The sequence below is a fragment of the Manis javanica genome, chromosome 12 (assembly GCF_040802235.1).
Source record: "Manis javanica isolate MJ-LG chromosome 12, MJ_LKY, whole genome shotgun sequence".
Classification (NCBI taxonomy): Eukaryota; Metazoa; Chordata; class Mammalia; order Pholidota; family Manidae; genus Manis; species Manis javanica.
The window spans coordinates 72,486,423-72,500,065 of NC_133167.1; the positions used below are offsets into that span (position 1 = coordinate 72,486,423).

Here is a 13,643-nt window from a genome sequence, read left to right on the forward strand (position 1 = left end):
GCAGCAATGGCGAATGTATCAGAATCCGCCAGCACTGCATTGTCACTTTACTTTTTTTCCCTCTTTTACACTTGTCAACTTGATAATTCCTCACCCGCTTCTAGTTCTTGAGGTAGAGCCAGGAGCTGGGCAGAAATCGATCTGCACTTCCGGAAGCCCTGGCTCTAAGCCCCGCACCCGCACTCGCCCCACACCCGCGCTCGCCCCGCAGAGCCAGTCAGGTAAAGCCTTCCGGCCCCTGGCACCCGGAGCTCGCCCTGCACCAGCCTTGGTCGCGGCGGGGCCGCACATCACGGCCGCGGGCAGGACTGTTCACCAGGCAGCGCTCAGGCCCGGGGCTTGGCACCCTTCCCGCCGGAGGTAGAGCCGGGCCTGGTGGTCACGGGCCCACTCCCTGCCCCTGGCCCCTGCCCAGCCCGCTTCCCTCCTCGGCTTACCGGGTCTCCAAGGTTCGACCTCAGAAACCACGAGCTTGCACGGGGCAGCTCTGGGTTCTCGGTCACAGAACCTCTCGGAGCCTCGATGTGACCGTGTTCTCACCTCACCCGGCTGCTGTGAGGATAAAAGGAGAAAAGCGGGTAAAGGGCGAGTCCATGGTGGCTGCTCCTGGTGGTGTTTTTATGGTGATTATTACAAGGACCAGCCCCTGATAGGAACAGACAAGTTTTTGCAGACTTTTGCTTCTGCTGGTGGTCCCTGTGGTCCGTTCTGGGGCCTCATAAAAGCCGCACTCGGTAGGGTGCGTGCTCTGGGGGGGCCTGTGTGCATAGGATGCACCCAGGGTCTCCTTTAGGGCCAGCATTCTGTGATTCATTTCAGGCATCTGGTGGTTTTTGAAATCCTCGGCTATTATCCAATCACTGAGCATCCTGACCTGGAGAAAGGGGCAAATAACAGCCCAGCTGATGATGGAGACATGACAGCAGTTACCATTCACTGGGCACTAGCTGAGTGCCAGACATAGTATAAGAATCATGTCATTAAATCCTCACAAATACATTCAAGACCCAGAGAGTTCATTCCTAAATACTTTAAAACCAGTTCTGGCTGACTTAAACATCTGATTTTGCCTACTATGCAAAACTGCCTTTCCCACAGAAAAGTTAAAACCACACCATTAGTTTCTAGGGTTGCCATACAAGGTACCACATACTGGGTGGCTTAAGGCAACAGGAGTGTATTCTCCTATGGGTCCGAAGGCTGGAAGTCCAAAAGCAGGGCATCAGCAGGGCCACACTTTCTCTCAAGGCTCTAGGGGAGGAGTCTTCCTTGCTTGTGGGCAGCTTCTGATGGCTTCTGGAGTTCCTTAGGTTATAGCAGCATTGTTCCACCTTTACATGGCCTCTTCCCTGTGTGTGTGTGTGTGTGTGTGTGTGTGTGTGTGTGTGTGTGTGTGTGTGTGTGTTTGTGTGTGTGTGTGTATCTTTCTAGGTCCCCTCGTCTTATAAGGATACCAGTCGTTGGATTGGGGTCCCACCCTAAAAACAGGATGATTTCATCTCAAGATCTTTAATTACATCTGCAAAGACCCTGTTTCCAAATCAAGTCACATTCTGAGCTTCTGGGTGGACATGAATTGTGGGGGGAGGGTTGGATTATTTAACCTACCATCTCATCAACATCAAACCAGCAACAAAATATACCTGTCAAAAGGACCGTGACAAATTCACAGTCATGAATTCAGGGCACCAGTTGTTATAAATCCATGTACTTGCATATCACCAGCCACTGATTCTCAGTGTGTGCTGCCCTGGTGCACCGTCAGCATCACCATTACTTGGACTTTGATATAAATGCAGATTCCCAGGCCCCACCCCAGATTTACTGAGCCACACTTGTGGGGTGGGCCCAGCAATCCACATTGTAACCAGCCCTCTGGATGACTCTTGCCACTAAAGTTTAGGAACCACTGATACAAAGCAGTTGAAGACATAGGGTTTGATAAGATGAGATAAGGGCCTGGTTAAGAGAAAGTCCCCAACCTTACAAGGGTCTCACCTTAACAATGACTTTTTCAGCAAACCTGTCCTCCCTGAACATGATTATGGATTTCAATATTTAAGTATTGCATTACTGAAAGAATATTTCATCATAATTTAAGTTAGGTTTCAAAGTGAACTTGTGTACTAAACTGTGTTCTTAGTAGCTTTTTGCCTTATTTTATCTTGTCTACAGTCATGTGATTGAAAAGCGCATGGCAACTCAGAAATGGTGAGTTCCAAGATACACAACAAAGCCGAAACATACACAGGACTACGAGTCTTTTATCATAACTCTGGTTACTATAATGTTTGGTTTGTTTCTATTTTAGAAACAGTTTGATAGATGATGCTAAGGTCCGTTTAAGAAAGCATCATGTTGGGACCATCACTGTCATCTGACAAATACTTCATCCTCTTACCGTTGCTGGCAAAAGAAGGAAAACTCCATCTGTTGTTCACCCTCTGGTCAGAGAAGGTAGGTAACAAAAAGGCTCCTGCCACTCAAGTCTCAGGACATTGAAAACTCCACAAAACTTTGTCCCTTGCACATATTTTGAGGCCACAGATTCTCAAATAGTCTTTCAGAATTGTGATGTCCAGGGGTACAAGACGCCACAGGATCAGAGAGCAATTTTGGAGAGGTTTTGTAAAGAAAAATAACTAATTTAGCTAGCAGGTAATTTAAAATAGTTTTAGACAGGGTTTCTTAAACTGGTTAATTCTCTGTTGTGAGAGGTTTCACATCATCCACGGCTTCTCCCCACTAGGTGCCAGTAACACACACACACACACACACACACACACACACACACACACACACACACACACACACACACACACACACATCTTTGTGACAATCACAAATGTCTCTGGATATTGCCTACTGTCCAGGCACAGGGTAGGGGGGCAAAATTGCCCCCACTGAGAACCACTATTTTAGACTAATCTCACCCCAGGTATAATATGAAAATTCTGGAGCATGTAAACTAAGAACCTGGGCCCTGAAACTGGCTACACATGTTTGGATGCAGCCTCTCTCCTTGCCAGCTATGTGACTTTGTTCTGGTTACTTACCCTCTCTGTACCACAGTCTCTACTTGCAAAATGAGGACAAAATATTGTGCCTACTTCATAAAGTTGCAGTGAGGGTTTCACAGAGTAAATGTAAAGCACCTAAAACAGCCCTGGCCCTTGGCAAGGATTCTGTACATGTCACCTGTCATTAGTGCCATGAGCAGACATGGCCTGAGGTATTAAGATAAACTGTTGTATTTTAAGGCAATGTCAAGCTGGGGCTGCCGATCCCCTGAGTACAGCCCTGGGTACATCATTCTCCCTCACAATTGGGGAAACTTCTGAGGAAAAGTTGAAGAAGCATTAATTTCAAAGTTATCCACATACAAAAAAGAAAATGGGCCATAACATGGTTTTTTAAGCAGAATAACGAAAAATATCCCCATGAGGGTGGAAAAAAGCTGAGGAATCAGCTGAAGGTTTGTGGATTTGGGATTAGACTTTGGACTCTTCTGTCTGGGCCAGGCAACCATGACATAATAAATAAGCAAGATGATGAAAATCCAGTTTCCAACGGGAGACACTTCACTGGGTGCCACAAGGCTGGGGCCTGTTCCCAGCTCTGCTAAAAAGCAAAGGAGAAGCTGAAAGACATTTTTTGAATTATCAGACAAAAAAATAATAATAATGTAGAAAATCTTGAAAAGACCAAAATGGGTCTCTGGTCTCTTTCACTCAGAGTAGCTTTGCCTGTTGATTATTATGTGAAAATCATCTTAGATCATAAACTCTGATGTGAAAAGGTCACATTATTTTTAAAAAGGTAACTCTAGCTCTGTCCTTCCCTGGAGTCACACAGTAGGACTCACAGATTTCCCCCCGGTAGGTGGGGAAGGGGACCCTGGTCATCGGTCCTTCCTGCCAAGGTATGGGCTTTGCTCCATGCTCTGGAACTCAATTCTCGGCGCTGAATGTGCCCACACAGTGGAGTACTTTTTCAGAGGAACATAAACATTAGGTCTGTTTCTTACACATTTGGGTGGTGAATGTTCAAGACAGTAGAAACATACCCATCCACGTTCTTTTCACCTGCTCTCATAACTAGAAGTGACAACGAAGGTGTGTGAGGTTTCTACGTATTGTAGCAGTTCCCAGTGTTCCTGATTTAGTAGCAGAGAGGAACTTTAAGAAGTTTTCTTTCATTTTTTAAAAAGCTTGCCCAAGTGGAACTTTACACTGTAGAATACTACAAAATTTAGAATGGCATCTAGTTTATTGTTACACAGATATATTGGCCCTGGTGCTAAAAATGCCAACATGACCTCTTGATTTCATTTCTAAACATCAAGAACTGGCCTTACGAGTTCTCATTAATAAATATTTCAGCCCTCAGCTCACGTGGCCGCCTCCCTGACCCAGGAGGTGTACGCCGATGTTACCCCCACAGCAGACAGTTGAGAAGAGGCAGACCCAGGACCTCTGCTGAGCCTGAGGTCTCTGTGACAGCTCAGTGGGAACAGTGGTGGGCATGGGCAGGAAGGAGTGTAAAAGAAATTGAGGTCACCTGTGCTGACAAGTTCAGTTGTGCAGAGAGAAGACTGGAGATTTACACCCGTGCCTAAGACAGGAGAGAAATCATCACAAGACAGAGGTAAGAAAGGGCAGATTTATTTACGGATGGCGCAAATGGAGACACAATCAGTTCTGAAGTCAGGAAGGGAAGGTGTTGAGTCAAGGATATAGGTGGAAGGGGCAGTGCACTGAAAAGAGAGTCCTTTTCTTCTATGTACATATGCAAGAAGATGCAGAAACACAGGCACAGGTTATTGCTAATGGCCCCAGTGACTATATTTCCAGTGTTTAGTAAACTCTTAATAAGTGTGTGGTATGCTGATTAAGAGCATGGGCTCTAGAATTAACATAGTTTACATTCCAGCTACACTACTTACCCCTTGTTTGAGCCTGTTCAGATTATTTAACCTCTTTGAGCCTTAGTTCCCTTATCTAAAAGTGGAAATTATAATAGCATATTAGTAGGATATATATCCATCAGTAGATGGATACATAGATAACAAAATGTGATATATACATACAGTGGAATACTATTCGGCCAGAAAAAGGAATAAGGACTGATTCATGCTACAGTGTGGAAGGACCTCAGAAACATCATGCTAAGTGAAAGAGGCCAGACACAACAGGTCCCATATCATATAAATACATTGATATGAAATTCTCTAGGATGTGTAAATCCACAGAAAGTAGGGGCAGGGAGGAGAGGGAGGTGGGGAATCAACTGCTTAGTGGGTACAGAGCCACCTTTTGGGGCAATGAAACTGTTCTGGAACTAGGGAGTGGTGGTGGTTGTGCAACCTTGTGATGTATTAAATGTCACTAATCATTCAATTTGAAATGGTTAATTTCATGTTATGTGAATTTCACCTCAACTAACAAATAAAGGAAAACTTAAAAAAAAAATAGTAGCTTGTAGAACTGTTTGAGGACTCTGAAAAAACCCCTAGTGAACAGCATGCCCAGAACATGGTGAGGTCTCAGTGAGGGTTATCTATTAATAACATTGCCCTTTTCATTATCCTTTTAGTTTTTTTTATCCATCAGTGTAAATCTCTGTGTGTACAAGGCATCTTTTGGGGGCATGTAGAGAAAAGTGAGAAGTGAGGGAAGTTCTCAAAGCCCATTCTTTTCGAAGGATTCAAGTAAAAGTGTTTTTGTTTTGGCCTTCTTCCCCACTTACTACCACAAGTGTGAGAATTGGTGTCTGGCACAAAAAAGTAGTTCCATAAATGATTTGTTGTGTGAACGAATGGTTCCAAAATTAGAATCCCACACGGCAGCTGTTCTTTCAATGTCCAGCTAAGAAGGTCGTCTGGGGAAGTCTGCTTCCCTGGAGGCAAGCGTGAACCTACAGATGCGGATGACATGGCCACAGCTCTCCAGGAAGCCCAGGAGGAAGTGGGGCTGCGTCCTCATCAAGTGGAGGTTGTCTGCCGCCTAGTGCCACTTGTGCTCCATGTAAGGGTTGGGGTGGAACTGGGTTTCTTAGACTGTCATGATCTCCCAGTAGATCCCCTCTCTTCAGGATTCCACATCTGGCCAAATAAGACCCTTGGAAGTGATGTACGTAATGTCAAGAGACTGGTTCTTGTGTGGACTCGCCCCCTCGTGAACTGTGTGGCCCTGGCCAAGCCTCTTTTCCTGTCTGGGCCCCTCTTCCACCTAGAAATGAAAGGCTGGACTCCATCTGTGATTTTCAGACTGGGTGCCATGGAAACCTGTAGGTGCGTCAGAATGTTTTCATTAACATTATTCAATTCGTATTTATTTTTCTCTGGTATACATTTATTCTGAGAATGCAGCTTGATAAAATAACACTCACTTGAGCATGCTGCATATCAGATTTTAGCCCCGTGGAGGCCACCTTTGCCCTAAACATATTCATTTTTATACATACCATAAAAGCAAGCTTCTCCATTTCACATTAACTGAGCAGTACCCTGAGATCACTAGGCAAGCTGTTGGAAACTATTTTTTGTAACTGGATTTCTGTGTGAATCAGAATCACCTTGGTAGAATATATACACACACACATGCGTGCCTGTGAAAAAAACATAGGCATTAATTCTGAGGCTGAAATAGCCAGATCTTATTTCTCATGAGCTCAACCACAACAACCTACCTGTAGTATTAACCGACTTTAGAAGGACTAAATGTTGTAAATGTGAACTTGGATAACAGCATTACTTTATTGTATAAAATATTAATTTAAACTTTAGAATAGTTCTAGATTATAGAGAAGTTGCAAAGATATGACAGAGTTTTCATATATCCACACCCAGTTCCCCCAGTGTTAACATCTTACATCACTGGGGTGTTGTCACAACTAAGAAACCAATGTTAATACATTGCTGTCACCTACACACCACACTCTACTCACCTTTTTTTTTTTTTTTACTAGTTTTCCTGTTAATGTCCCTTCCTGTCCTGGATCTCATCCAGGGCACCGTGCTGCGTTTATTGCCATGTCTCCTTAGTCCCCTCTGCTGTGTGACAACCCTGGGACTAACCTTATTCTCAAGGCTGTGACACTTTTAAGGTGCAGTGGTCAGGTGTTTTGTAGAATGCCCCCAATTTGGATTGTCTGATATTTTTGTCATGGTTAAGCAGGGTTCAGGCTTTGGGGGAAGAATTCCACAGAGGTAAAGTGCTCTCCTCACGTAAAGGTAGGTATAAGCATTTTGATGTTTTATATACTGGGCTTTTCACATACATTTTTATTTCTAAAGGAGAGACCCACCGATGCCTAACAGAAAACCAGTGGTGCATCCTTTATGCTCGATTTGGCTCAAAGTCTTGGGGGTACAGGGAAAATCAGTGATGCTGAGACATTGTCTTAATTGGGCCCATTTTCAAAATAGAAACCATGTGTCCAGAGATGCTCCTTCATCTACAAATAGGAAGTTCACCACTTAAGTGAGACTTAGTTTGGAAGAAGCTAATGGCCACTCAATAAATGCTTCATAAGTGAGAAAGAAATGAGCCAGAGAGAAAAGTAATGTGGGATTAGGATAAGAAACATGTCCATTACAGCCTCTTCAACTGTGTTTTCTAGTGGGAACCATTTTCAGTGAATGTCTGCAGATCCCCAGGACATTTTGAGGATTTTAGAACTCTCGATAACTGGAACCAGAATGGTTAAAAGTTGCAAAGTGGAGAGTCACTCCATGTCCAGGTGCCCTGGAGTGGAGTTCTGCCTGTGAGGGGAGAATACTCAGTCCCCACAGGAGTATGCGTGTCCTCCGGGGATGCTGGTGGGCCGTGTTGGCCAGGGCAGGAGACGGCTGAAACGACCTGCTCTTCATAGAGCGCTAATCACATTATCAAGAAATGAGAATGAACAAAGTCTTCCAAGGAAGGTGTACTGTGTCTGGAGGTGCTAGGGAAGGTGGTTGTGTTTTTTGGACTTAACAGATCTTTTAAATGTAGGACAAAAATACCATTTTAAAAATACTTATTAGCATAATTTAATTCAGTGGTTCTTAATGAATGCTGATTTTGTTCCCTAGGGAACATATGGCAAGAAATGTCTGGAGATGTTTTGGGTGTCTAAACTGGAGGGCGGGTTCTCAGTTGGCTGTTTCCCACCTACTGCATTGAGCCTCTGGCTCTGGCCTTCCACCCTCCAGCCAAGTTGTCCTTCCATCCTTCATGTGTGTTCTCTGCAAAGGTCTCAAGGGGTATTTCTCCTCTTCCTCTGTACATGCCCCGTAGCCTTCCACTCACTCCCCTTCACTTGGCCAGCTGTGAGGCCAGCTCCATAAACATTCCAGTGCATTTCAGTGGCATGTGCTAACTTTCTGGGAATGTCTCTAATAGCCTGTAGCTTCTTCCGGGCCCTAAAGCCTACCTCACTGCAGAAGCCAGGCTCCACAGGATTCCAACTCAGCAAATGGGCACAATTCAGACTTGAACTGATTCTAGGATGAATGCCACCTGCCACCTTTAATCCATCCAAGACCAACACTTGTGTTTTTAGAGACCATGTGTCCAGAGATGCTGCTTCATCTACAAATTTCCAGTCTTTCTTACCTTTCTGAGCTTGAACCATGTTGAGCATGCCTGATTTCCCATCTGAAATGCTCAGTCTTACGCCATTACCTCCGCTGGAGGGCAGCTGAAGTCCCTGTCCCATCACCCACTCTCAGCCCCAGTGTTGCCTTTGCCATCGATTCCAGCCATGGTCTGAATCCTCACTGTTCTCAAGCACGCTTCAGCTGTCCCTCCGAATTTCCCACAGGCCATTTCCCCTCCGACAGTGTCCCAGTCTTAGAGTGTACCCTGGCTTTCCCACCAGCTTCCTCTTGGAATGCCCCCAGGAACTCCAGATTCTCCTCACTTGCTAATTCAAGGTCATGCAGCTCCTGTCGGCTCCTAACTGAAGTCCCCAACCTCCCCCTCTGGCCTCCCCATGGAATCTCTCAACAGCACCCTGCATTCTTTTGCAGGCAGTTGTGGTTGTAAACAGAACACTGCCCCCATAAAAACACATATATTATGTAAAACAATTCATATATAATTATATATAATTTCCTGTAAATGGGAATGTTCCACAGTTAATATGTCACTTTCATTTTCTGTTGATAAGATGACACATCCTTGTCTATACTGACAGGGAAAGGTGGCTATCACATTCTTTTTAAGGGCTGTATAGTGTCTCATATGCATGTTCTCGTCCATTAATTGAGCAGTGATAACTTTAGAGTTTGGGGCTATTGCAAACAATGCTTCAGTCTTGTCTCTTTTCTCACTGGTAGGAATTCATCATACAGATATACTTACACTAATGGAATTGCTGTGTCAGAGAAACCATGTTTTTATAATATTGTCAAATTGCCACTCCAAAAGATTGACCCAGTTTATGTTCACCAAAGACAGCGCTTTCAGAGTCATCTTGCAGATGCTGCCTCAGGTAGGGCACAGACTGTCTACATTTCATGGGGAACATAAAGTTTAATGTCTGGAGCAAGTTGCTCCTCCCCCACTGCCCACCTGTATGATGGACCGCCTTGGCCTGCTGCCTTCGCTCACGCACAAGGGGCATGATTTTAGCACTTGCAGCAATACCTCATCACTTCTTAATTGTGTGTTTTGTTTTCTGCTTTTAGACAGGTTCACTGATAACCCCAGTAGTAGGATTTATAGACCACAACTTCCAGGCCCAGCCTAATCCTGACAAAGTTATGAATGTGTTCCTGGCGCCCATGGAATATTTCCTGCATCCACACGTCTATCAGCAGAACCGCCTGACACATTCTGGTCAGCACTTCTGATCCACTGCTTTGAGTACACAACCCCTGAGGATGGTGTCACTTCCCACATCAGGGGAATAACTGCAAAATTTACCGTGTTCATTGCCTTAATCATTTGGGGGAAAAAACCCATCTTTGAGGTTGAATTTAATCTCAGTGATCTGATGTCATCCTCTGAAGAGCCCTTCCTGAGGCTTCATAAACAAGCTCCAAACAAGTTATGATCTACGCTACTAACACCCAGATAGCCAAGAGATTTTAGGGTGTGCTTATCCACAGAATGACAATATATAATGCCAGCCATTGGAGTTTGACATGTGTCAATATTCTTCCTGCAATCTGAAGGTAGAAACATTGCCTTTTTTCCAGTTGCCCTCTGTTTGAAAGGGCAAAAGTTTTTCAGAAGTGGAAAAATATGTTTTTAGTGTTGCATAATTTCACCCACAAGATGTTAACAATTATTTTTCTTATGTGTGCAAGAAAAAGTATCTGGAATATAGTAGGCACTTAATAAATATTTGTTGAAAATATGACCATGTGGCATTTATCTTTTATGTAAGAGGTAGTATCTCTTTCTGTCTGTAGTTACATGTGACAGAAACTTCCATCTAGCAGTCAAAATCTACCCACCCTTTCCTCCACAGCAGTGGAATCAAACCTAAGCCCATAGCTCCCCAGTTGGGAACAGCATTGCTCAGGACCCCTTGTAGTTAAACGTGGCCACTGGCACTAACATAGTCCAGTGCGAACTGAGTGAACGTGGCCTTGCAGGTCATCTCCAATTTAGGCGATAAGCCAGCTTCCCTGGCCTCCCTTTCCCCTCTCCAGGAGCTCTAACATCGCTTCTCTGAAGCTCAGCCTGGACCATACAGATGCGGACAACTCCTGGGGGAACAGCAAAACCTGAAGACAGAAAGAGCTTGGATTTCCAAGCAACTCTGTGGAGCAAGGTGACCCGCCACCCTGGGCTGCTCCCTTGGGACGGTTCCTTGGGTGGAGGATAAAATTCTGTCATCTGTCTGCCTCTGTGATTTGGGGTCACCTCATTGGAGCAGAGCTATGACCCTCATTAATAATATACCAGAACACTTGCAAATGGCTGGATGAATATTCACCCAAATGTGAGGTATTGGCAGCAGTTAGAATTTGAGACAATCTTGATCACTTAACACACAGGTTCTGTGATGTGCACAAGATGCACTTGGGTGTTAGTGGGGTTTGTTCCTCATTCAGAGTGGCTGAAATGAAGGAATATGAGAGGCCCATATGCCTACCAGTCAGGGGAGAGAATGGTAACTGTCTCAAGAGGATGAGAGCAAAAAACCCAGATCTCAAGAACAAGCCCCAAATCAAAAGTCCAGAAGACAAACCTGAATGGCATGCCTTAAGATCTGCCACTTCTTACATGGGCATCACCACACATATCATGCTTTAGATGGGTTTCTTTGCTTTAATTATGATATTAGCCATCCTGCAGGAGGTCAGGGAGGCCAGTGAGTAAAGCAACATACCTCAAATGCCTAATGGCTGTTTTCCATCTTATTGACTTACTAGATGTTTAGGAAGCCAAACCCTTTTTTATTAGACTTTGTTATGGCTGAAAATGTGATGCCCACACTAAACCCACAATCAGCCAGACACAACTGTCCATTGCTGCTGAGGTTTTATTTTCTGAGAGTTGGCAGATGAAAAATATCTGATCCGCTGCTTTATACCCATAAATGTTGAAACAGCACAAATCTGGCTCCAACCATGAAAGCAGATGTTGGGTGATCGTCACCATTAACATTCTGTAACTAGCCCTGCATGAACAGGCCTGAACTGTTTCTGAACAATTATAGAGGCATTTGCAAATGTGTATTTACAGTCTGATAGTGGTGTAATTACTGGTTGAATTGTTGGCCTCCCTGGCGGGTGCAGAAAGGTACCTTTCCAAACTGTTTGTTTATGTGAACTCCACAGATCTGCTTGATTTTTAAAAGGATTTGGCCCAGCTGAAGTCTGCAATCTGTGATGCTCGTGGCCACCCACTTTAAGGGGCTAAATATTTAGCAATGGTGATACTGCCCCCTCTTTTGTTAGTGGTGACATTTTATGACATCTTTGTTCAGAGTTATAGGTAAACATCCTGCAATGAAAAGAAACAGAAGTCTAGCAAATCTGGCTTAATAAAAGAAGTTGTTGGCAAGCTACAGATCTCAGACAATCTACAAGTCACTAAACAAATCAACCTCAGGAAGCACGGCGATGGGGAGCAACCTCAGCTAGCCACCTCAAAACAAGAGGTGAACTCCAATCCTCTTTATTGTGACATTATTGTGACAATAACCATCTTTTTGAGTTGATTGATGAAGACCTAGGAAAGCAACAGAGATTCACTGCTTTGGCCCCCAATCCCTTAGAGGAGGCTTTATTTGGCCTCACATAGGTCACTAGCAGACTTCCAGCAACCTGGGTGTGTTCAAGGGTGAGGTCGTGGTGAGGACCACAGATGCACCCATCGCCCTAAGACCTGAGTCAACTGAATGTGGGTGGGAGCATTTCAGAAGAAAGTGGGCTACAGACATCCCAAGACATCTACTGTCTCAAGTTCCTAGAATCTGTAAATCTGCAGATTCTGCCACCCAGACAGCTCAACCCTGTCTCCTCTGTGTGCTCACATCCTTGGAAAACAAACAGTTAGCAGCCTGAGTCTGGTGTCCACATGGCTGGAGGTGAATCCCAGCTCCAGTGTCAGCCCACTCAGTGACCTGTAACAAGTTATTCATTCTCTATAAGCCTTGTTTCCTCTTCTGTAACATGGGTGAAATAAGCTTCTTGTTTCAGGCCTTTTGAAGGATTAAAGGAGTTAATGCATGTGACCCTTTTACTTAAAGCACACTTAAATTCTCAGAACAATGCCTGGGAAACAGCAAGGGCTCAACTACCTGTGAGCTAGTAATTATGGCATTATTATATATATTGTGATATAAAACAATTAACATTGTCATTTCTCTAGTTCAGAACATCACCATTTTTCTATACCAGAGGTTCCTGAATTTTCTTGGTTCACAGAGGTTGCCCTTGACATCTCAGTAATTGTTGCATGGCACATCTAGGCCAAAACAAACACCTAAAAATGTTGCTTATGTTGTTATATCCAAACAATTTAGTAAGTGTTTGTCCTACTAACCTGGTGGCCGTTTAAAAATATACTATGTACTAGAAAAATACTATTTTCATTGGAATCTTAAATAACTACAGTTGCTTGCTAATGGGATGTGAGCCCCAGTTGGGCACACAAGTATATGGAAGATTCAGCTACTGCCTAATGGGGTAAACACAGAAACACAGAGAGGAGAGACACCAGACTCCAATCTGGGATTCAGGGAAGCCATCCCAGATGAGGTGGTGCCTGAGTTGAGCCCTGATGGGTAAGGAGATGCGATCCAGGTAAATGGGTGGTGCTGGTGATGATGATGGGGCCCAACACTCATTAAGGACCTTTCGGATACCTGGTCTTTCCCTTTACATCATTTAACCCTCACACCAAATCTTTGCAGGGAATACTAGTGGTATTCCCATTTTTATATAGGAAAACTTGAGGATCAGAGCAGTTAAATATTTGCCCATGGTCACACAGTTCATAAATGGCAGAGACAACATTCAAATGGACATGTATGAATTTCAAAGCCCACACTCTGCTATATCCACTTATTCACGGAGACAGAGGCAAGAATAAAAAGTTGAATTTACATTTCCCTGGATTCACCACAAAAGAAAGAGAAAGCCATACAAATTCAATAAATTGGAGAGAGAGCAGAGTATATTTTTACCTTCATCA

At 44.2% G+C, this 13,643-nt stretch overlaps 1 pseudogene; it reads left to right on the top strand.

Annotated features, from left to right (window-relative positions):
• LOC140845287 (peroxisomal coenzyme A diphosphatase NUDT7-like) overlaps positions 1 to 10,337 on the top strand; it is an 82,306-nt pseudogene extending 71,969 nt beyond the window's left edge.
• Positions 10,338 to 13,643: the final 3,306 nt, after the last annotated feature.